Here is a 26,013-nt window from a genome sequence, read left to right as displayed (position 1 = left end):
AGCCGAAGGGACGTTCTGTTTGATACTATCTGCCAGTCATTGAATCATATGGCCTACATACCTGTCACAAATGAGCAATGTGGTATATGAATTTCAGTAGCATATGAAGCCATAAATAGGCCATGCATCCCAAAAATCTGTCTAATTCAGCCTTAAATGTATGCAACAATGAAGCATCTGCAAGCCTCTGGGCAGAGAATTTCAAAGATTCACAACCCTTTGAGTAAAGAAATTTCTCCTCATCGCAGCCCTAAATGATCAGCTCCTTATCCTGAGACTGCACCCTTCTGTTCTAGATTTCCCAGCCAGAGGAAACAACATCTCATTATCTACCCAGTTAAGTCCCTTCAGAATATTGTATTTTCCAATGAGATCACATCTCACTCTTCTAAACTCCAGATAATATAAACTCAATTTATTCAACTTCTCACCATGGGGCAACCCTCTCAGCCCAGAAACCAATGTAGTGAATCCTTGTTGTGCTCCCTTCAGTGCAAGTGTATCCTCCCATAAATTTAGAGACCAAAATTGCACACAGTATTCCAAGGGCTGAATTTTGCCCTTGATGGGCGGGCGGGCCCGACCGACTTGGCGGCGGGCGGGCGGGCGGGCGGGCAGCGAATCGCCGCCGCCGAAACGGGCCCCGCCGCCATTTTGCGTGGGTGGGCCAATTAAGGCCCGCCCAGTGTGACGTCCACCGGGAAGCGCTAGTGCTTCCTGTGCGGGGTGGGGAGGGATTCCCCAAATACGAGAGTGCGCTCTTTCGTGCACGCGCGCAAAGGAGCTCACATCTCCCTGAGGCTAAGTGGTGCCTCAGGCAGATCGCTGAAAGGTTTTCAAAGTTTAAAAATAGAAAAATAAAAAAATCGTTAACATGCTCCCCTCATGTGACAATGTCACACGAGATGGGACATGTTAATAAATTGCACAAAAACTTTAAACTTTTTTAAAACCGACGTGAAACCTCCTCCCGCCGGTGGATGAGATTTCATGTTTTTTCTGAAGCTCACCGGGGCTCCTGGCCTGCCCACCAACCTTAAGGTTGGACGGGCTGGTCCTTTAATTGTTTTAATTATCCTGTCAATGGCCTCAATTGGCCATTGACAGGTCGGCGGGCGGACAGCTGATCGCACTGTGCCCCTGCCTTCCGGAAGATTTAAATGGATAAATTTTGATGAAGTTGGGAGTTGCCCCTGACATCATCCCACATCATTTTTGCGTCGGCGAGCAGGCCCCGCCCCCTTCTCGCCGACGGAAAAATTCAGCCCCAGGTGTCATCTTACGAAAGCCATTTATAATTGTTGCAAGACCTCTTTATTCTTGACTCCAATTCCCACGTCAAACATGTAATTTGCCTTCCTAATTATTTACTGTACCTATATGCTAACTTTGTGTTTCCTTGTGCAGGAATACTCATGTTCCTCAGGGGAGATATGGTGGTGTGGTTGTAATGCCACTGGACTAGAAATAATGTCTGGAGACATGGGCTCAAATCCCACCATGGCAGCTCATGGAATTTAAATTCAATTAATAAAGAAAAATCTGGAATTGAAAGCTAGTCTCAGTAACAGTAGCCATGAAACTGTCATCAATTGTCATAAAAATCCATCTGATTCACTACTGCCCTTTAGAGAAGGAAATCGTCATCCTTACCTGGTCTCACCTGCACGCGACTGCAGTCCCGCAGCAATGTGTTCGACTCTTAACTACTCTTAAGGGCAATTAGGGATGGGCAACAAACGTTGGCCTTGCCAGTGACACCCATATCCCATGAACAAATTAAAAAATGAACATTTACAAGTTTTGCACCTTGTAAAAAATATTCTGCTGTTTCTATTCTTACTACCAAAATAAATAACCTCACACTTCCCCACATTATACTCCATCTGCCACCTTGTTGCCCATTCACTTAATCTGTCTATATCTCTTTGCAGCCTCTTTGTGTCCTCCTCACATCTTGCTGGCCCACATAGCTTAGTATTGTCAGCAAACGTAGATACATTACCCTCAATCTCTTTATCTGTTATTAACATAGATTGTAAATAGCTGAGGCCCCATCACTTGCAGTACTCGACTAGTCACAGCCTGCCAGCTTGAAAATGCACCACTTTTCCCCACTTTCTGCACCCTCTCTCTTAATCTATCCTCTATCCATGATAATATGGCACCCCCAACTCCATGATTCCTTATCTTGCGTATTAACCTTTTTGCGGCACCTTAGTGAGTGCCTTTTGGAATCCAAGCATACCACACCTATTGGTTCCTCTTTATCTCCCCTACTAGTTACATCCTCAAAAAACTCTAATAAATTTGTCCAATACTATTTCCCTTTCATAAAACCATGTTGACTTTGTTTGATCATACTACGATTTTAGAAGTGCATTGTTAAGAGTTATTTAATAATAGGGGCCTGTAAAATGTGATCAGGAGTAGGAACTCCTCCTGTTCAACAATTGCAACCAACACAACAGAATTCAACAATCTCAGCATTGAAGGGCCTCCCTGCTCCATGCATGCGTTCAATTCTGAGATATTGGTGGAGACCTCAGGAATCACTTGACTTGAGGTATAGTAGCCTAAAGAGCAAAAGATGGAAATTTTGATAATTCTCTTGTGAAACAGAACTTCCAGATGCCAAAAATCTTTTGATGAATAATAGAGAGGCATCATGAAGGAAATGCAGTGGGTGTTTCCTATGGGCTGAATTTTCCCTTTGGCGTGTGGGGGTGGGCCCCGCATGTCCGCACATAAAATGACGCTCGGTGAAGTTGGGCGAGCGTTCTGATGTCACCGCGCGCCATCGCGATATTTCGCTGGGCGGTAGCATGATGATGTCTGACGTGTGCCCGCCATTAATTAACGGGCCAGTTAAGGCCCTTGAGGCGCCAATTGATGCTGATTTTTCTGCTCCTGTGTGATTTTCGGCTTGGCGCACAGGCACAATGGGCAGGCGGGTAGGACACATTTGTATTAACCACATCCACGGGCGGGATAAGAGAGGTCATGAGTGTGCACAGTAAAGCATTTATTTCTGAAAATTTTTGAAACTTGCCTGTGTGATCTGCAGTACTTCAAAATGCATACCAGCCGCTTTTTCTGGACTTTTAACTTTCAGGTCAGCACTCTGCAGAGAGTAATCTTTTCTGGACCTGCAGGTTTCAGGAAGCCTTCCCTTAGCCTGGGAATGGGAGCTGAACTGTCCATTGGAGGCAGCTCCTCTGAGGAGGAATGGAGGGCTAGAAGGTGGAGGAGCCAGGAGTGCACAATCAGCCTCCAGGGGAGCCACTTTTGGGAAGGAGCCGCAGAAGACGCCACTATCCTGCTGCCAGGGTATACAGGCGGCGAAGCAGCTACCTCAATATGTCTGAGGAGCAGTGCTGAAGGAGGCTCCGCCTCTCAAGGGAGACAGTCAACTATATCTGTCAGATGATAGGCCCTCAGATCTCCGCTAACTGTTTGGGTGGACACCCCATGCCAGTGGCTCTAAGGGTCACGGCTGCCCTCAACTTCTATGCCTCTGGCTCCTTCCAGGGCTCAGTGGGTAATCTTTGCAGTGTCCCCCAATCAGCTGTGCACACTTGTGTCAAACAGGTTACAGACGCTCTGTTCAGACGTGCATTGACCTTCATCCACTACTGTTGGGACCAGGCAAGCGAGACAGAGCGAGCCAGAGGCTTCGCGGCTATTGCTGGCTTCCCCTGTGTCCAGGGTGCAATAGACTGTACACATGTGGCCATCAAGGCGCCAGCAGGTGAGCCCGGGGCCTTCATCAACAGGAAGGGCTTCCACTCCATGAACGTGCAGATAGTGTGTGATCACAAGATGCTGATTTTACAAGTCTGTGCAAGGTACCCAGGCAGCTCCTACGATGCCTACATCCTCAGACACTCCCAGGTGCCGAGGCTCTTCAGTGCTCCAGCCCAGCTGGATGGATGGCTGCTGGGTGACAAGGGCTATCCCTTCAGAAGGTAGCTCATGACACCTCTCCGCCGACCAAGAACAGTGGCTGAGCAGCAGTACAATAGGAGCCACGCTTCCACAAGGGCTGTGGTGGAGAGAGCCATCGGTCTTCTTAAGATGCGCTTCCAATGCCTGGACCGCTCAGGGGGCGCACTCGAATACTCCCCAGATCGTGTGTCGGTGATGGTGGTTGCATGCTGCACTCTCCACAATCTTGCGCTGGAAAGGGGAGACACAGTGGACGATGAAGACTTCGATGCAGTGGCTGCGGCTGCACATGATGAGTCCAGCAGTGAGTCCGAGGATGAGCACGCACAGGGAAATGCTGAGGAGGTAGACACTGACCCAGGCATACTCCAGGGAGTTAGGGACACCTGGGAGGCTTTAATCCAATGAACCTTCAGCTAGCACACCACAGATGGACCACCAGGACAAGCCTGGGCTGTAGGCTCAATACTCGACACCTAAGTGCAAAATCTGCCAGGTTAGGAACAGTCACTAAGGGCCTTGTTAATAAAGCTCAATGTCCAACCAAGCACTCATTACAGTTTTGGAAACCGTAAACATGCAGAACCATACACCTCAGCCTTAGTGACATATCTGAATTTAACTTATTCCAAAATAAAGAGAATAGAGTTACTAAACAAAACAAATCATAAGGACCTCATCTTGGGCCAACACAAAAGCACCAGTGAAAAGTGGTGTGCCTAAGGTGCCTTATGTTTTCGTTTCCAGGTGCTACGCCTTGGTGCTGCCCCATTGCTCAGAGTGGCATCTGAGACAGCTGCTGACCCTGCTGTCCTGTTGGCCTCAGTGACCTTGGCAGTCGTCCTCTGGCCTGTGGAGCCAGTGCGAGCTTCGCCTGGGAGGGAGCTGCCAATTCCACCGCTGGCATCTCCCCAGTCATCGCTGCCTCACCGGATACCACTGTCACTGAACCGCCCTCATCCAGAGCTCCCTGAGAGGTGCCCGCAGAGACGCCAGGCAGCTGCTGCATTAACATGATGCTCATCAGAGCGCGTCCCCAGGAAGCCCTCATGGGTCTCCTGGAGGATTATCTCCACGAGAGTCGTCACTCTCTTCATGGAGGACGCATGGCACTCAGACATGTGACTCATCGCTTCGGTGATCGTCTGCGTAGACTCCTCCACCACGGAGACCAAGCGCCCACCTGTGCCCACTCCTGGTGCGCTCCCCCGCCAAACAGAAAATTCAGCCCGATATATATTTAATGAAAGTGGTTGACAAAAATGCTGATTAACAAAACTGAGGTTTATGGAAAAGGAGGTTTAGTGTCCAATCGGATGAAAAAATTGGCTTAAGGACAGAAAGCAGTGAGTTGTGGTAGATGATTGCATTTAAAACTGGAGGATGGTACAGAATGATGTTCCCCAAAGGTCAGTGCTAGGACCACTGTTTTCTTTTGCTACACAAATGACTTGCATCTTGGAATATGAAGTAAGATTTCAAAATTTTCCCATGATACCAAACTTGGAGGAGTGGCAAACAGTAAAGATGATACATATTACATACAATGGGACATAGATAGATGAGCAGAATGGACAGGCAAGTGGACAATGGAATCTAATACAGAGAAGTGCAAGTCATTTATCTAGTGAAAAAAAACAGCGGTCCTAGCACTGACCCTTGGGAACATCATTTTGTGCCATTCTCCAGTTTTAAGTACAATCATCTACCACAACTCACTGCAATTTGGCAGAAGGTATGGGGAGAGACAACATAGACTTATTCTAAAGGGTGCACAGGAACAAAGTTACGTTAAACACTTATAAAGCTTCAGTTAGGTCTCAAACAGAGAATTCTGTCCAGTTCTGGTCACCATACTTTTGGAAAGATATGAAGGTCCTTGAGAGGGTGCAGAGGGCATTTACCAGAATGGTTCCAGGGATAAGAGGTAAATAAAAACAGAAAATGCTGGAAAAACTCAGCAGGTTTGGCAGCATCTGTGGAGAGAGGAACAGAGGTAATGTTTTGAGTCCATATGACTCTTCTTCTGAGCTAAAAGGGATGAGGGGGTTTTAGTTACAAGGATAAGTTGGAAAGGCAAGGGTTGTTCTCCTTGAAACAATGGAGATTGAGGGGAAGTTTGAGGGGGCGTACAAGATTATGATAAACTTAGATAAGGAAAAATTATTTGCATTAGCTGATGGTACAAGGACTAGGGGACACAGATGTAAGATTTTGGGCAAGAGATATATGGAGAATCTGAGGAAGAGCATTTTTACACAGTGAGTGGCAATGACCTGAAACTTGCTGCACATGAGGGTGGTGGAAGCAGCAAAAAACAATGATTTCAAAAGGATGTGCACTTGAAGGAAATAAACTTGCAGAGCTATGGGGATTGAACTGGGGAATGGGACTGACTGCATTGCTCTAGGAGGAGCTGGCAAGGACTCAATAGGCTGAATGACCTCCTTCTGTGCCATAAGTGACCCTATGGCCTAAATTTCCGTGCAGGCGGAGAGGCTGTTCACTTTGGTGAAAAGGGCGAAGGAGGCCTGGATCTGATTGCACCACCCCCAAGCCTGGCCCCAAGTTTTTTGCAGGAGTTGATTGGGGGTTGATTCTAATTGATACATCCATGGCTCACAGAGGCAACTGCACATGTTAAAGTGCAACTGCCTCAGTCTGATCTGATTTTTGGTTAGCGGTATGTCTAAAACATGATGTGTGCACTTTAGATCAGGTAAGAGAAACTCTGAAGCTTCCAGAGTTTTTTTTGGAGAGGAAGGGTACCCTTTTGAAGAGATAGGGTACCACTTTGGATGTGGCCCCGGGACATCTTTGGAAAAAGTAATGTGCCCTTTGGGTGTGGTATGGTGCCCTTTGGGAGTGGTAAGGTGCCCTTTGGGATTGTTAAAATTGGACATGAATGTGTGTAAAAAGTGCACAAACTCATTGGAACTGTCAAGAGAACTGTCAGGATAGCTGTCAAGAAAACTATCAAGAGAACTGTCAATAGAATGGTCAAGATAGCTATCAAGCGAATGGTCAAAACAACTGCAAATATAGTTGTAAAACTGTATTGGCATTTAAATGTCCTGCCCTTTAAATTTAAAAATACAGTCTGCAGTGTTAAAAAAATTAGTGCTTGCTGTTTCACCCTGTCTATTGGCATAAGCCTGAGGGTTATTATTACAGGATTAACGTTGTATGACTTATTTTATAACAGTTCATCATCACTGTGGGATATCTGTCAGTTCACCATTTGACTGACAGCTTCATGTAGTTATACGTTCTTTGAAGTGGAACAATGAGTACAACTGCTTATTTTCAAAAGAGATTAAAAGAATTTAAATGCAGCGAATGGGTTTTTATGAATGAGGGTGTCTTTTTTGAAATAACGAAGTCTTCAAGAGACACTTAAGGACTTTATTTAATCTCAGCATGGATCCTGAGGTCTGCCCGTGGAGGATACTGGATGAGTTGGCATGGAGGGTGTAAGGATGAAGAAGGTGGATGGGGACATGGGTTGGCTTGAGTTGCCACTAAATTGACATAGTGACTATAAAAGACCATGAAGATGGTGGAAGGGCATAGGTTGGCATGGAAAGTATGAGGGTCCATGGAAGGTGGGTGGGGGCATGAAGTGGCTTGGGTTGCCATGGATAGGGCTTGGGGAATGATTGGGGGATGAGGTGATGTGAGGAGTGAGGGCTAGAGGACTGTTTTCTGATTTATTGTTTATTTTCATAGCCACAATAAAGTACTGATGCACCTAGGCTAGCATTTGCCCAACCTGCCTCTGCACCTGGCAGCCTCTGACCTCTTTCCTGTTTTTTTTTCATTCATTCGTGGGATGTAGGTGTTGCTGGCTAGGCCAGTATTTATTGCCCATTCCTAATTGCCCTTGAGAAGATGGAGATGAGCTGCCTTCCTGAACCGCTGCATCCATGTGGTGTAGGTACGCCCACAGTGCGGTTAGGAAGGGAGTTCCAGGATTTTGACCCAGTGACAGTGAAGGAACAGCGATATATTTCCAAGTCAGGATGGTGAGTGACTTGGAGGGGAACTTCCAGGTGACGGTGTTCCCAAGTGTCTTCTGCCCTTGTCCTTCTAGATGGTAGTGGACGTGGGTTTGGAAGGTGCTGCCTAAGGAGGTTTGGTGAGTTTCTGCAGTGCATCTTGTAGGTGGTAGACACTGCTGCCACTGTGCATCGGTGGTGGCTGGTGTGAATGTTTATGGATTGGGTGCCAATCAAACAGGCTGCTTTGTTCTGGATGGTGTCAGGCTTCTTGAGTGTTGTTGGAGCTGCACTCATCCAGGCAAGTGGGGAGTATTCCATCACACTCCTGACTTGTGCCTTGTAGATTGTAAATTGTGGACAGGCTTTGGGGAGTCAGGAGGTGAGTTACCCGCTGCAGAATTTCTAGCCTGGGACCTGTTCTTGTAGCCACAGTATTTACATGGCTCGTCCAGTTCAGTTTCTGGTCATCTGCCATGACTCCCATTTTCACCCACTCCTCTGCCACCCCCAGATCAAAAATCTGACCTTGCTGGGCACTTTTTCCCAGGTCAGGTTTGTGGAGCTGGAAATTGTTCCAACTAGATTGGGAGCGAAAATTCAGGCTGATGACTCTTTGTTTTTGACCATTCCATGGCCCCTCAGGATGGGGTAGTTGCCATATGGGGACCGGCAGTGGTAGTGCTACATGGGTGACCACCCAGTGGTGCTGCTATAATTTTGGACAATGGTGGTTTGGGGCAAAGACTCAGTACTTCAGTAGTTCCATTCTTCCTTGTTCCCTTGCTGGTAAGTTCAAAACTAAATGGCAATTGATCCCTTGCCTCTGTGCTTGATTGCTATTTGATTTCTGTTTGTTGGAGCCCGCAGGTCATTGTTTGCCAACTCCCTGTAAGTGTACATATGACTAACTGTAAAAAGGACATATCTAGTGAGATATCCCGAGAACCCCTACAGGCACTCCCAAAATTACACTGAGACAGCGCAAGATGGGTTAAAGAAGTGGCCACCCCTACTACCCCCACTCCACTGAACTCTCTGTAAGAATTTACAGTGGCTGATTCATAGGGATGCGAATTCTATGAAGATCAGTTCCACCCTGACTTTCAGTCCCTCTACAGTCACTACACCTGACTTCAACCCCAAGCAGGAGTGAAAGTTCTTGGCTCTTGTCTCATACAGGATATCCTTGGTTGAAATCGCAGTCAATGTCTTTGACAGAACTGACAGTTGTGTCACTTATGCAACTGGAAAGCAGAAGCTTTCCTTTACTCTTTACACATGCTGCCTTAGGACAGCTTGTGTGGTTTATAGATGTGTCTGAAATCTACAACTTTGGAAAGTGTTTTTTAACACACAACTCAAGTGAGTTCCTTTATTTGAAGTTGTATAAATAATTCCAGACTAGGCTTGGTTCCCCTGCAATCCCCACATCATTTTACTGTTTCTGTTCACACAGTGGAAAAGCATCTGTTAGGACAAGGAGCCGAGATGGTTCCTGTTTACTGTGCACTTCCTGCATCAGGGGGGAAGGTGAGAGAGAGAGAGAGAGAGACTTTTTACAGTGTGTTACCAGGATGTTCAAATCCTGAACTCTGCTGTGTCAGTGAAGCCATTAGCACCCTATAGCTTTACAAGCTAGATGCATCATTTGTTAAAGGGACATGGGGATAGTGCAGGAAAATGGCACTGAGGCAGGAGATCAGTCATGATCTAGTTGATTGGTGGAACGGGCTTGAGGGACAGAATGGCCTACTCCTGTTTCTATTTTCTCTGTTCCTAAGTCATTATGTTCCTAAATATCCAGTTCTCAGTTATGGTACAAGGATCCTTAATTTGCTTGGATTTTCTTTTTGCTTCTTTGCAACAGTAACTTGGTTGGAAGTTTAAACAAGGCTTATGCTGCACTTCTGACAAAGTTACGCAAAGCTTTTGATGGTCTTCTAAGCAGCAGGTGTAGAACAACATTGGCAAAGGGCTGATGGCATGTGATGTCTTCTTTGCTGTGGAGGTTAAATGGTAAAGGGAGACCAAGGAAGTAGTCATTCTCCAAATGTTGTTAGGAATTAAAGATATGCAAGCTGCAGCACTGCTCCTGGCAACACTGACCTGTAGGTCATTCTCAAAATAATAAACCTCCCTTATTTTATTTAAGCTTTGCTTTTGGTGAATTTTGTGCTAGGAGGTGGGGCATAACAACAACAACTTATAATACCTTTAAACTAATGAAATGTCCCAAGGAGTTTCACAGGAGCATCATAAAATAAAGTGTGACACTGAGCACATAAGGAGATATTAAGTCAGGTGATCAAAAACTTAGTCAAAGAGGTAGGTTTTAAGGAGTGTCTTAAAGGAGGAAAGGACGGTAGGGGCTGAAGTGTAGGAAGAGTGTTCCAGTGCATGGGGCCTAGGCAACTGAAAGCACGGCCACCAATGATGGAGCAATTAAAATTGGGGATGCACAAGAGGCCAGAATTAGGGGAGCACTGATATCTCGGAGAGTTCTGGACTGGAGGAGAATACAGAGCTAGGAAGGGGCAAGACCATGGAAGGACTTGAAAATAAGGATGAGAGTTTTAAAATCAAGACGCTGCTTGACCAGGAGCCAAGGCCTGCATCTGTGTGCTTGCTTTCCGTGACTGGTGTACAAGGACACCAGGACCCTTTGTACATCAACATTTTTCAATCTATCACCATTTAAATAATGCTCTGCGAGTTAAGACACAGGCAGCAGAGTTTTGGATGGCCTTGAGTTTATGGAGGGTAGAATGTGGGAGACCAACCAGGAGTGCATTGGAATAGTCGAGTCTAAAGGTAATGAAGGCCTGAATGAGGGTTTCAGCAACAGATGAGCTGAGTCAGGCAATGTTATGGAGGTGGAAATAGACAGTCTTAGTGATGGCAAAAATATAAAGTTGGAAGCTCATCTCAAGGTCAAATGTGACACCAAGATTGCAAACAGGCTGGTCTAATCCCATTCTGTTGCTAGGAAGAGGGATGGAGCCAGAAGCTAGGGAATGGGGTTTGGAGCAGGGACCAAAAACAATGTCGTTAGTTTTCCCAAAATTTAATTGAAGGAAATTTCTGCTCATCAGTACTGATTGTTGGGTATAATTTACTGATTAAACAACATTTGTTGAGAGATGTGGTAGTGAGGTAGTCATAGTCATAGAGTCATAGAGGTCTACAGCACCGAAAAAGGCCCTTTGGCCCATCGAATCTGCGCCGGTCAAATAAATACCTAACTATTCTAATCCCATTTTTGAGCACTAGGCCCATAGCCTTGTATGCCATGGCATCACAAGTGCAGACCCAAACACTTAAATGTTATGAGGGTTTCTGCCTCTACCACCCTTTCAGGCAGTGAGTTCCAGATTCCCACCACCCTCTGGGTGAAAAAATTCTTCCTCACATCCCCACTAAACCTCCTGGCCCTTACCTTAAATCTATGCCCCCTGGTTATTGATCCCTCCACCAAGGGGAAAAGTTCCTTCCTGTCTACCCTACCTATGCCCCTCATAATTTTATACACCTCAATCATGTCACTCCTCAACTCCTCTGCTCCAGAGAAAATAACCCCAGTCTATCAGATCTCTCCTCATAACTAAAACTCTTCAGCCCAGACAACATCCTGGTAAATCTCCTCTGCACTCTCTCTAGTGCAATCATATCCTTCCTATAATGCGGATTCCAGAACTGCACGCAATACTCTAGCTGTGGCCTAACCAGCGTTTTATACAATTTTATACAGTAGAGCTGGGGTGTCATCAGCGTATATTTGAAAACTAACTCAATGCCTTCAGATGATGTTGCTGAGGAACAAAATGCAGATGAGAAACAGGAAGGGGCCAAGGATAGATCCTTGAGGGCTATCAAAGGTAACAGCAGGGGAGCAGGAAGAGAAACCATCGCTAGTGATTCTCTGACTATGATTAGATGGATCAGAATAAAAATAGAACAAGGTGAATGAAAGTGGAGAAATGTTGGAATAAGAAGAAGTTGTCAACCATACAAAAGGCTGTAGACAGGTCAAGAAGGATGAGGAGGGAAAATTTACCTTTGTGACAGTCACGTAGGATTTCATTTATGACTTTGTTAAGAGTTGTCTCAGAACTGTGGTGGGGGGTAGAAACCTGACTGGTGGGTTTCAAACCTACGACAGAACATTCTTTCATTTCAGGCATCTGGTGTCAACTTCAAGCCTCATAGGTTAGATATGCCATGATTAGATCTATTCTGTCCTGCACCAACTAAGCTGCTGCTTTTCTGATGATTGCCAAATCAGTTTCAAATTAAGGGGTAGTGATGTGGGCATTTGCCCACTCCGAATTGGATTGAAACTACCGATGTGCATTTCATGCAGCGTGCCTGCAATTATCTGAATTAGAGACTTTTATCCCAGCAGTTTGGACTGGATTCAAGATCCAGGTACTAACAGATCATTGTGTGCAACTTTCCGCACCCATGCATTTCCCCGTTATGTTTTTGCTTTGCAAACCATCATTTGACCGTGAGTCAATCAAGGAATTAGTCAAAATTCAACATAACATCATCCCAAATACAACTCATTACTAGCCACGATAACGAGATATTTAGGGAACTCTTGTTTACTTGGCAGTTCAATTAATTTGGAGTTGCTACACTTGACAGAATTTTACAACCCTAATTTGTATCAGCGTGCATACATTTTGATAAAGCTTTTGTGTGACACAGAGCACTACCACAATCTGTGCCACCATTTAATATTCAAGTCTGATTGAACTTACAGTCTGTAGTCTGATGCCACCATCTATTTTACAATGTAACACAGGCAGAGAATGGGCACAGAAAAAAAGCATGTATAGCAATGTCACTCCATCTCTCTTGTATTATAAATATTTACAAATAGTGATTATTTTGTAAAACAATAGGTACAAATGCTTTCAAGCAAAGTTATATCACCAAAGGACAGATGTATTATGCTCTGTTTATATAACAGTGCTGTCTCTGGAGGTATCGGAGAAAGTTTGAAGCCACAAAATACAAGTGTTGAGCAATGGCACTTGTGAAATTTGCATACCCTATGTTGCTTTAAAGATACAATTGCTTCAGCATATCCGTAACTCTTTTCTACATTTCACAATGTAAGTTTAGAGTACGAGTTGCTTATGAACTTGCTGCATTATCAACGTGCTCTTACTCTGATTCAAAGAAATAGATTTCACTTTGCAAATTGCCCTCAAAATTAGACAATTGGTAGCTCTATCAGGAGAATATCATTTGTAAGATCTGCACCCTTTGTCAAGGATAGACTACAATCCAATCTCTATGCATATTTTACAACAACATTTTGAATAATGGTGTGTTTTGCAATGCAAAATGTCTCCTAACACCATTGCAAAAAAGTGTCAAGTGATAGCCAATTGAAGTTATGGGAAGCAAGGTAGCAATAATAGAAAATTACCAGCTGGAAAAGGGTTAAGGTGATGAATGTGGATAACTTTTATGTAGAAAATACTTCATTGTGTCTGCTGCATTTGTTCATGTGGAGAGGAGCCTGCGTAGGTACCAGCTGCATTTGTACCCAATGAGCAACATATAAATGGTTTGGAAAAAAGGTCCAGGAGGGCATGCAGGCTATTACAGTCTGGACATCCATTTGTCTTCTATAAGAATTGCCTGCCTCACCTGCTGTCTTCATGCCATCACATAGGAACTCATTCTCACATCACTGCTACAAATGTTAGTTGACACATGGCTCAGGGACACAGCTGTAATAGGTTCACACAATACTTTTGCAGTCACAGGGTCAAATTCCAGAAAAGCGGTCAGTCTGCTTTGGCCATTTTTAAAGGCTCTGTCTTTGGTGGGACCCCATCAGATTTACAATTGCACAGTCATCTGCAATGTACTGAGCCTTACTTTGCATCGAACCTTCAGGTATTTAAGGTCTAGGATGTTAACAACTTTCTCGTATTTTAAATTCTGTATTGTGTCTTCTCCTACCCCTCCCCCTCCTCCCCCACCCCCGACAATGTAATTTTTCCTCTTCTCTCCCATAGAGGTTGATTTATGTTATGTTTTTATTCCATTGGGGCCCAAATGACCAGCCCTCATGTGTGAGCCTAGAGGTGAATATTTGACAGTGATAGGCATTACTGTCAAGTTCAAAGCTAACATCATCCAACTTCCACATTCTGGACTCACTCAGCCATCAGGAGCTGATGGATTTTTCCCCTCCTTAATCAAGGGATACGGAAGCCAATTATGACATCCCCTAATGCCATTCTAGTTAAGAGCAATTAACTCAAAACTGTTTGGCGATCTTTATGGTCTGTAATAGCTCAGTTACACAGGGCAATACATTTACCAGCTGAGCCATCCAAGAGACTTCAGGTAAGGATATAAGAAATAAGAGTAACCGTAGGCCATATGGCCCCTCAAGCCTGCTCCACCATTCAGTAAGATCATGGCTGATCTTTTATCTTAACTCCACTTTTCTAGCCCATCCCTGTATCCCTTGATTCCCTTCCTGTCCAATAAACCAGCAATCTCAGTCTTGAATATTCTCTGAACTGAACATACACACAGCCTTCTGAGGTAGAGAATTCCAAAGATTAGCAACACTTAGGGTGAAGAAACTTCTTTTTCTCTCAGCCCTAAATGACCCAGCTCTTATCCTGAGACTATGAACCCTAATTCTAGACTCTCCGGCTAAGGAAAACAGTCTGTCAACCTCAACCCTGTCAAACCATCAAAGACATTTAAACATTTCAATGAGATCACATCTTAATCTTCTAAACTCCAGAGAATATCGGTCAATTCTACTTGAAAGTACAGAATCATGCAACATTAATGCTTGGTCGAAACCTTGGTAGAAACTATGCTTACTTTATTTTAGACCAACCAATGTTGTTACCATTGAAGGGACAGAAAGGCTAGGCAGATGGCTGCTTGGGAGCCTAGGTTCTTTTGACCTGGTTCATGGCCTCCCTGAAGAAGCCACAAATAAGTCCTGGCTCAGAATGCTAGCAGAATTACAGGAAATGCTGAAGCAGAGGTCATAAAAACATAAGAAATAGGAGCAGGAGAAAACCAAACAGCCCATTGAGTTTGGTCCACCATTCAATATGATAATGGCTGATCTTGGGATTCAACACCACATTCCTGCCCACTCCCTATAACCCTTGATTCCCTGAGACACCAAAAATCTCTTAGTTCCAGCCTTAAATATATTCAATGATGGCACATCCACAACCCACCGGGGTAGAAAACTCCAAAGATTCACAACCATTGGTGTGAAGAAATTTCTCCTCATCACAGTCCTAAATGATTGTCCCTCTATCTTGAAACTGTGCCGCCTTGTTTTAGATTCCCCAGCCAGGGGAAACAACCTCTCAGTATCTACCGTGTCGAGCCCCTTCATAAACTTGAATATTTCTATAAGATCACCTTTCATTCTTCTAAACCCAAGAGAATATAAGCCCAATTTACCAGTATCTCATTATAGGACAATCCCCTCATCCCAGCAGCCAGCCTAGTGAACCTTCGCTGTACTGCCTCCAATGCAATTATATCTTTCCTTCAGCATGGAGACCAAAATTGCACACAGTATCCCAAGCTGTGGTCTCACAAAAGCCATTTATAATTGTAGCAAAACTTCTTTATTCCTGTACTCCAATCCCCTTGCAATAAGACCAACATGCCATTTGCTTTCCTAATTGCTTGCTGCACCTGCATGTGCTCCTTATACAAGTACACCAAATCTCTTGGAACATCAGCATTTATAAGTTTCTCACCTTTTTAAAAAAAGACTGCTTTTCTATCCTTACGATCAAAGTAAATAACCTCACACTTCCACATTCTACTCCTCCTGCCACCTTGTTGCCCATCCACTTAACCTCCTTGTTGCCCATCCACTTAACCTGTCTCTTTGCAGCCTCTTTGTGTCCTCCTCACAGCTCGCATTCCCACCTAACTTTGTTTTGTTAGAAAAACTAGGTACATTACTCATTGTCTCTTTGCCTAACTCATTAATATGGATTTTAAATAGCTGAGGCCCCAGCACTGATCCTTGTGGCACTTCACTAGTCACAGCCTGTCAACTTGAAAATGCCCCATTTATCTCTACTCTCTGCTTCCTGTCTGTTAAACAATCCTCTATCCAGGCTATTAAATCACCCCTAACTCCATGAGCCCTTATTTTGTGCATTAACCTTTTATGTGCCACCTTGTTGAAAGCCTTTTGGAAATTCAAGTATATTACATCTACTGGTTCCACTTTATCTACCGTACTAGTTAAATAAAAACATAGAAACATAGAAACTAGGAGCAGGAGTAGGCCATTTGGCCCTTCGAGCCTGCTCCACCATTCATTATGATCATGGCTGATCATCCAATTCAATAGCCTGCTCCCGCTTTCTCCCCATACCCTTTGATCCCTTTCATCCCATGAGCTATATCTAACTCCTTCTTGAAAACATACAATGTTTTGGTCTCAACTACTTTCTGTGGTAATGAATGCCACAGGCTCACCACTCTCTGGGTGAAGAAATTTCTCCTCAAATTTCTCCTCAGCCCTAAATGGTCTACCCCATATCCTCAGACTGTGCTGGTTCAGGACTCCCCTACCATGGGGAACATCCTTCCTGCATCTACCCTACCTAGTCCTGTTAGAATTTTATAGGTTTCTATGAGATCCCCCCCTCATTCTTCTGAACTCCAGTGAATATAATCCTAATCGACTCAATCTCTCCTCATGTGTCAGTCCCGCCATCCCAGGAATGAGTAGTGTAAACCTTCGCTGCACTCCCTCTATAGCAAGTACATCCTTCCTCAGATAAGGAGACCAAAGCTGCACACAATATTCCAGGTGTGGTCTCACCAAGGCCCTGTACAATTGCAGCAAGACATCCCTGTTCCTGTACTGGAATCCTCTGGCTATGAAGGCCAACATACCATTTGCCTTCTTTACCGCCTGCTGCACCTGCATGCTTACCTTCAGCGACTGGTGTACAAGGACACCCAGGTCTCGTTGCACATTCCCCTCTCTCAATTTATTGTCATTCAGATAATAATCTGCCTTCCTGTTTTTGCTACCAAAATGGATAACCTCACATTTATCCACATTATACTGCATCTGCCATACATTTGCCCACTCACTCAGCTTGTCCAAATCACACTGAAGCATCTCTGCATTCTCTTCTCAGCTCACCCTCCCACCCAGCTTTGTGTCATCTGCAAATTTGGAGACATTACATTTAATTCCCTCATCTAAATCATTAATATATATTGTGAATAACTGGGGTCCCAGCACCGATGCCTGCGGTACCCTACTAGTCACTGCCTGCCATTCGGAAAAAGACCCATTTATCCCTACTCTTTGTTTCCTGTCTGCCAACCAGTTTTCTATCCATCTCAAAACACTAGCCCCAATCCCATGCGCTTTAATTTTACACGCCAATCTCTTATGTGAGTCTATAGAATCTTGGAAGATGACCACCAATGCATCCACTATTTCTAGGGCCACTTCCATAAGTACTCTGGGATTCAGATTATCAACCCCCGGAATTTATCGGCCTTCAATCCCATCAATTTCCCCAACACCATTTCCTTACTAATACTGATTTGTTGCAGTTCCTCCCTCTCACTAAACCCTGTGTTCCCCAACATTTCTGGTATGTTATTAGTGTCCTCCTTTGTGAAGATAGAACCAAAGTATGTATTTAGTTGTTCAGCCATTTCTTTGTTTCCCATTATAAATTCCCCTGTTTCTGACTGTAAGGGACCTACTTTTGTCTTCACCAATCTTTTTCTCTTCACATACCTACAGAAACTTTTACAGTCAGTTTTTATGTTCCCTTTAAGCTTACTCTCATACTCAATTTTCCCCTTCTTAATCAATCCCTTGGTCCTTGTATGCTGAATTCTAAACTGCTCCCAATCCTCAGGTCTGTTGTTTTTTCTGGCCAATTTGTATGCCTCTTCCTTGCATCTAATACTATCTCTAATTTCCCTTGTAAGCCATGGTTTGGCCACCTTTCCTGTTTTACTTTTGCGCCAGACAGGAATAAACAACTGTTGCAGTTCACCCATACGCTCTTTGAATGTTTGCCATTGCCTATCCACCGTCATCCCTTTAAGTAACGTTTCCCAATCCATCATAGCCAACTCGCGCCTCCTACCATCGTAGTTTTCTTAATTAAGATTCAGGACCCAAGTCTCAGAACCAACTATGTCACTCTCTATCTTGATGAAGAATTCTATCATATTATGGTCGCTAATCCCCAAGGGGCCTCGCACAACTAGATTACCAATTAGTCCTTTCTCATTACACAATACCCAGTCGAGGACGCCTGATCTCTCGTTGGTTCCTCAATGTAGTGGTCCAGAAAAACATCCTGTATACACTCCAGGAATTCCTCTATAGTATTGTTACTAATTTGACTTGCCCAATCTATATACATATTAAAGTCACCCATAATTACAGATGTTCCTTTATTACATGCGTCTCTAATTTCCTGTTTATTGCCATTCCCAACATCACTACTACAGTTTGGGGGTCTATATACAACCCCCACTAACAATTTTTGCCCCTTAGTGTTTCTCAGCTCTACCCATACAGATTCCACATCGTCGGAGCTAATATCTTTCCTCACTATTGCATTAATTTCCCCTCTAACCAGCAATGCAACTCCACCGCCTTTTCCTTTTTGTCTGTCCTTCCTAAATATTGAATACCCCTGGATGTTCAGATCCCATCCCTGGTCACCCTGCAGCCATGTGTCCGTAATCCCAACTATATCATACCTGTTTACATCTATTTGCACGGTTAATTCATCCACTTTATTGCGAATGCTCCTCGTGTTAAGGCACAAAGCCTTAAGGCTTGTCTTTTTAACATTACTTGTCCCGTTCCCATTATTTTTCACTGAGGCCCTGTTTGATTCTTGCCCTTGATTTCTCTGACTGTCACTTTTCTTATTCCGCTTTCTGTCTTTTGTTCTTGTCCTTGATTCCCCTTCCTCTGACTCCTTGCATAGGTTCCCATCCCCCTGCTATTTTAGTTTAAACCCTCCCAACCGCTTTAGCAAATATTCCCCCTAGGACATCAGTCCCGGTCCTGCCCAGGTGTAACCCGTCCAGTTTGTACTGGTCCCACCTCCCCCAGAACAGGCTCCAATGCCGCAGGAATCTGAAACCCTCCCCTTCACACCATCTCTTCAGTCACGTATTCATCCAATATATCCTGCTATTTCTACACTGACTGGCACGTGGCACTGGTAGTAATCCTGAGATCACTACCTTTGAGGTCCTACTTTTCAACTTACTTCCTAACTCCCTATATTCTGCTTTTAGGACCTCAACCCTTTTTTTACCTATGTCATTTGTACCAATGTGTACCACGACCACTGGCTGTTCACCCTCCCCCTTCAGAATGTCCTGTAGCTGCTCTGAGACACCCTTGACCCTAGCACCAGGGAGGCAACATACCATCCTGGAGTCTAGTTTGCGGCCACAGAAATATCTATCTATTCCCCTTACAATTCAATCCCCTATAACTATTGCATTCCCACACTTTTTACTCCTCGCCTGTGCAGCAGAGCCAACTGCGATGCAATGAATTTGGCTGTTGCTGCTTTCTCCTGAGAGGCCATTCCCCCCAACAGTATCCAAAGCGGTATATCCGTTTTGCAGGGGAATAGCCACAGGAGATTCCTACACTGCCTGCCTAGTCCTCTTGCTTTGCCTGGTGATCACCCATTCCCTTCCTGCCTGTGGACTCTTAGCCTGTGGTGTGACCACATCTCTATACGTGCTATCCACGAGAGTCGCTGCCTTGCGGATGCTCCACAGTGTCCCTAGCCACCACTCTAGCTCCAAAACCCAGGCTTCCAGGAGCTGCAGCTGGAGACACTTCCAGCACACATGCTGGCCCCGGGCACTGGAAATGTGCCCGGCTTCCCACATAGAGCAGGAGGAGCACACCACGGCTTTGAGCTCTCCTAACATGACTTACCCCTTTGAATTAAATTAAACCTTTTGGAAGATACTTAATATCAATTACTCTCGGGCCCTTCTTCCCTGCTCCTTGTTCTCACAGAATATAGCCCCTACAAATGATGAACCACAAAATAAGACCTTAAAAACTGTAAGCAATAAAAGTAGTAAATGCTTACCCGGCCGTGCTCATGGTACTCAAGGTATCACCTCGTTCCTTCCTCACCGAACTCCCTCAGTCACCCCTGCTCTCTCAGCTTTTCTCTTCAACTCCGACTCCTCTTGCGCTCCTCTTCAACTCCTGACTCCTCCCGCGCTTCTCTTCAACTCCCGGCTCCCCTCATGCTCCTTTTCAATTCCTGACTCCTCTCATGCTCCTCTTCATCGCCCGACTCCTCTCGCGCTTCTCTTCAACTCTTGACTCCTCTCACGCTCCTTTTCATCTCCTGACTCCTCTAGGTGCTGCAGACTGCCTGTCCCAGAGTCCTCCTCTCGCACTCTCGTCTAGGTGCTGCTGACTGCCTGTCCCAGAGTCCTCCTCTTGCATTCTCCTCTACGTGCTGCTGACTGCCTGTCCCAGAGTCCTCCTCTCGCACTCTCCTCTAGGTGCTGCTGACTGCCTGTCCCAGAGTCCTCCTCTTGCTCTTTCCTCTAGGTGCTGCTGACTGCCTGTCCCATAGTTGTCCTCTCGCACTCTCCTCTAGGTGCTGCTGACTGCCTGTCCCAGAGTCCTCCTCTCACTCTTTCCTCTAGGTGCTGCTGACTGCCTCCCATAGTTGTCCTCTCGCACTCTCCTCTAGGTGCTGCTGACTGTCTGTCCCAGAATCCTCCTCTCACTCTCTCCTCGAATAACTCTAATAAATTTGTCAAAAAGGATTTCTCCTCCATAAAACCATGTTGACTTGTTCTAATCATGCTGTGCTTTTCTCAGACTTTGTTAAGTTTTCCACTTGCATATCTAAGAGTTCCTTAATAATAGATTCCAGCAATTTCCTGAAGACCGATGTCAGGCTAATAAGCCTGTAGTTCCCTTTGTTCTCTTACCCTCCTTTCTTGAATAGCAGTATTACATTTACTTACTTCTAGTCTGCAGGGGCTGTTCCAAAATCTAGGGAATTTTGGATAATCATGTCCAGCACATCCACTATCTCTGTAGCTATCTCTTTTAGAACCCTAGTATGTAGGTGTAATGGAGGGGTAAGTAGGGGTTCCCAGGGACTGTGCATCCGCGTGGTCACAAAGTGTGTGACAACAAGATGCCCCTGAAAGAGGGGTGCATTAATTTGAGTGAAAAATTTGAAGAGTGTACAGAATAGCAAGTGATTAAGAGGTGGTCATCTGTAGATGATTAAAAAAAGTGGAGGAGAACTGAGGAAAATTGAAAAAGCATTAGGAAAAATGGTGCATTAAAGAACAATGTTTAAAGAATCATTATTTGGATAAGAGTAGGGAAATCGAAATTTGTAGGAAAGGACTTGAAATAATGGGTGGAATTTTACAGCCCCCCGCCCCCCACTTCCCCCCTCGCCAGCGGGTTTCCCGGTCCTACCGAAGTTAATGGACTTTTGAATGGCTCGTCACATTTACAGCCCCACACGCGCCACAACCGGGTGGTAAAATTTCGCCAAATGAAGATTTAAAGGCAGCGATCAGGGTATGGATTCAGGATGGAGAAACGAAGCCCCAAGCTACTCAGGAAGGGTTTGGCATCATCTGGCTAACGAAACAGTTTTAAAGAAAGAAATGGAAAAGTTAAAGAGATGTACAGCAAAAATTAAAATGTTGTGAGAAAGGAAAAACTGGAGTGCATTTTTTAAAATGTGTTCATGGGATGTGGGCATCGCTGGCTAGGCCAGCACTTATTGCCCTGGGGGTGGGAAGAGGGCGGGTGTCAACGTCACTGCTGGTGCTGGTGAGCACTTCCAGTGAGCTTCCTGAAGGCAGACAGCTGCCCAGGGAGCTGCAAACCTCCAAATAAAAAAATGAAGCATAAAAATGCTGCAAAAAATGTCCATGCAGCAAAATCAAGCACCAGAAAGCAGACTGCATGAAAAAACAGTCCCCAGGGCCAGAATTTTAGGTCCCACAGGCAGGGACGTGCCTGACCCAAATGAGCATGAAATTACGCGCGATGACGTAGGCCAAGCCCTGACATCATCGTGCACTCACGTAATATTTCACTCAGTGTGTGCACACAAAATTCGGAAGAGCACCCGCTAGCAATTAAGCAGGCAATTAAGCCCATTAACTTCCCAATTGTCAGTGATTTTTCATGGCCTGTCCAACCTTATGGTTGGCCAAGCGGGCTTTACATTTTTGATGAAACCTCATCCAAGAGCGGGATGAAATCTCCGTTAGGATTTAAAATAAAAAGAAATATCTGGGGACTTCTTTTTTATGAGGCCTGCATTCAGGTGCTTGATTCAGGAACGTGACAATTCTAACTATCTTCATGAAGGGAGACAAATCAAGCTGCAGAAACTATCGAGGTATTTCCCTCTTATCCAAAGCAGGGAAAATCCTGACACACGTTATCCTGAACTGCCTTCTTCCTGTGGCTGAGGAAAACCTCCCAGAGACATAGAGGGGCTTTAGGCCTTTTAGAGGCACCTCTGATATGGTCTTTGTCACCAGACAAATCCAAGAAAACTGTTGAGAACAGGAATTCATCATTGCATCTATTGACCTGACCAAAGCATTTGACTCAGTAAATCACAGGACTCTGTGGATGGTACTCCAAAGACCTGAATGTCAAAGAAACTTTGTCATAATCCTGCAATTGCTTTATGATGATATGGCAGCAATTGCCTTGAGTGGGATATCTGAAACAGCTGCCTTCATAACCTGAACCGTGGTCAAGCAAGTCTGTGTAATAACCCCCATACTATCTACAATCTACCTGACAGTGGCTCTTCACCTCATCAAATTTCAACTGCCCTCTGGTGTCAGTATTAATTACTGCCTAGAAGGAAAACTCTTTAACCTCATCAACTCCGAGTCAAAACTAAACTGACCACTTTAGACATACATGACCTACAGTTTGCGGATGACTGCAGTGTCGTTGTCAATTCAGCACCAGATTTGCAAATCAATCTTGATCTCTCCAATTCTGCACACAACAGACTTGAGCTACCCTTTAAATTTGCCAAAACAAAACTCATAAATCAATTCAGACCTGGTCAGCCAAATATTCCACCTCGCATATATGTTGAAGGACAGACTATGGAATATGTTGAGCACTTCCCAACCCTTGGCAGCCACCTCTCTCAAAAAGCCAATGTTGACTAAGAGATCAACCACTGGATCAGCTACACCAGCTCAGCCTTCTACAAGCTATGGCAGCAAGTATTTAACAACAAAGACCTCCGCAAGTCAACAAAAGTCCTAGCTCACAGAGTAGCTGTCGTCATCACGTTCCTGTACTGCAGTAGAGCCTGGACCGTGTATCAGTGATAGATAAGAGTGCTAGAGAAATTCCATCAGCAATGACCCGCCACATCCTCTGGATTCAATGGGAGGACCATCAAACAAACACTAGTGTCCTTCTTGAATCCAGCTCCACAAACATTCAGGCAAAACTCCTGCAAAGACAACTATGATGGACTTGACACAGTGCCCATATAGCCGTAAAGTGTCTTCCCTGCCACTGCCTATTTTATCAACTTTTAAATGGCTAAATGTCCATGGGAAGACAAAGAAAATGATTCAAAGACACTCTGAAGCTCTCCTTAAAGCACAACAGCATTGACATTAATTGCTGGGAGCAGCTTGCTACCAATAGCACAAAATGGTGACTTGTCCATCAAGTGCGTCATGCTTTGAGTCCAAGTTACCTTAATGATGAGGCAAAGTGGCGCAGAGAAGGAAAGATGAGGATGCAAATCCTACACTCCAGATCCCACTACCTCTTGGGATGTCCTGTCCCATGTGCCCAAAGACTCTTAACTGCCCTCTGAAATGGCCTAACAGGCGACTCAACTCAAGGGCAATTAGGGATGGGCAACAAATACTAGCCTTGTCAGCGACGTGCACATCCCATGAAAGAATGAAGGGAAAAAAAGAGCACAAAGGAAATGGTTTTAATTTAAATTTTTCCACTTGGTGCTGACTTACTTCCACCTCACGGTTTCGCTGCTGAGCCTCAGTTTAAATTCCATTAGGGCGTTTATTAGCAAAATTGCCAAAACAAAGAGCATCAAAACCGGAGATCAGTGGGAATGGAGTGGGAAATGGACGCGCTCCATTTTAAGATCTCAATTGTTCTGTTTTCACACGGCAGGAAGAGTTAAAATTCCCTCCTTTCAGTTAGGAAAACATCTGACACTAAATAGCCTGAATTATGACAGAAATAAATGAAGATGAAAGATTTGAGGCTGGACGGCTCTGACAAGTGTGCTAAGATATGAAAAGAAAAGCCGAATGCAGGAAGTGCACATAGGTTGATTATTAAGATATAAACCAATCTGGGTTTCATTTCACTTATCCTTAGGTTAATTGCTACAGCAACTAACCATTCAAACTTCCTGGAGGAGTCGATGTTTCATATTTATGTAAAGTGTATTGTTTTTAATTTTCCAAAATTCCCTTGATTCTGGAAAGGTCCTTTCAGATTGGAAGGTAACAAATGTAACTCCTCGGTTCAAGAAAGGAAGGAAATAGAAAGCAGGAAACTACAGGCCAGTTAGCCTAACATCTGTCATCGGGAGAATGCTTGAATCTATTATTAAGGAGGTCATAGAGCACTTAGAAAATCATGATGTATTTGGGCAGTGCAAGGGAAATCATGTTTGACCAATTTATTAATGTTCTTTGAGAAAGTAACAAGTAATGTGGGATGTGGTGTGCTTGGATTTCCAAAAGGGGTTTGATAATGTGCCTCATCAAGGTTACCATGCAAAATAAGAGCTCATGATGTAAGAAGAAACATATTATCATGAATAGAGGATTGGTTGGCTAACAGGAAGCAGAGAGTGCGGATAAATGGACCATTTTCAGGTTGACAAGTTGTAACCAGTGGAGTGCCACAAGGATCAATGCTGGGGCTTCACCTGTTTACAATCTATATGGTATAAAGGGGCCGAAGTGGCCAAATGCATGGTTGCTAAGTTTACTGGTGACACAAAGATAGGTAGGAAAGTAAATTGCGAGGAGGACATAAAGAGTTTAAAAAGGGTTATAGATAGGTTAAGTGAGTGGGCAAAGATTTGGGTGCTGGAATTTAATGTGGGAAAATGCGAACTTGTCCAGTTTGGCAGGAAGAATTAAAAAACTGCATACTATGTACTGCCAAAACTTGGCAGTACAGAAAGGTTTGAGTGCCTTGATACATGGAAAACAAGAAGTCAGTATGCAGGTACAGCAGGTGATTAGGAAGGCAAATGGAATGTTACCATTTATTGCAAGGGGAATGGAATATTAAAGTAGAGAAGTTTTGCTACAATTGTATAAGACATTGGTGAGACCACTTCTGGGGTATTGTGTGCAGATTTGGCCTCATTACTTGAGGAAGTAATAGCATTAGAAGCAGTTCAGAGAAGGTTCACTTGACTGATTCCTGGGATAAGGGGGCTATTTTATGAGGAAATTTGGTTAGGTTCGGTCTGTATCCATTGGAGTTTAGAAGAATGAGAAGTGACCTTACAGGACTTGCGTGCTGCTGAAAAAAGACAGATGCTGCCAAAGCTTTTCGTCTTGCACTCGTCAGGGCAATTTGCAAGAATACCAAATTGTCAAGGGAGCAACAATTTATACTGCATGAGAAGAAAGTGCTGATTGGTTGGCAAGTGGACTCTGATTGGTAGAGGTGCTGCCATGGAGAATTCACCAGTTGACTGATGACTGACAGTTAACTGCCAAGACAAAAACAGAAAATGCAGGAAAAACTGAGCATGCCAAACAGCATCTGTGGAGAGAAAAACAGAATTAATCTTTTGAGTCCATATGACTCTTCTTCAGAGCTCTGAAGAAGAGTCATATGGACTCGGAACATTAACTCTGTTTTTCTCTCCACAGATGCTGTTAGATCTGCTGAGTATTTCCAGCATTTTCTGTTTTTGTTTCAGATTTCCAGCATCTGCAGTATTTTGCT

Source organism: Cetorhinus maximus, chromosome 1, assembly GCF_964194155.1.
Source record: "Cetorhinus maximus chromosome 1, sCetMax3.hap1.1, whole genome shotgun sequence".
NCBI lineage: Eukaryota > Metazoa > Chordata > Chondrichthyes > Lamniformes > Cetorhinidae > Cetorhinus > Cetorhinus maximus.
The sequence above is the reverse complement of the archived record's forward strand: the minus strand, read 5'-3'. Positions refer to the sequence as shown.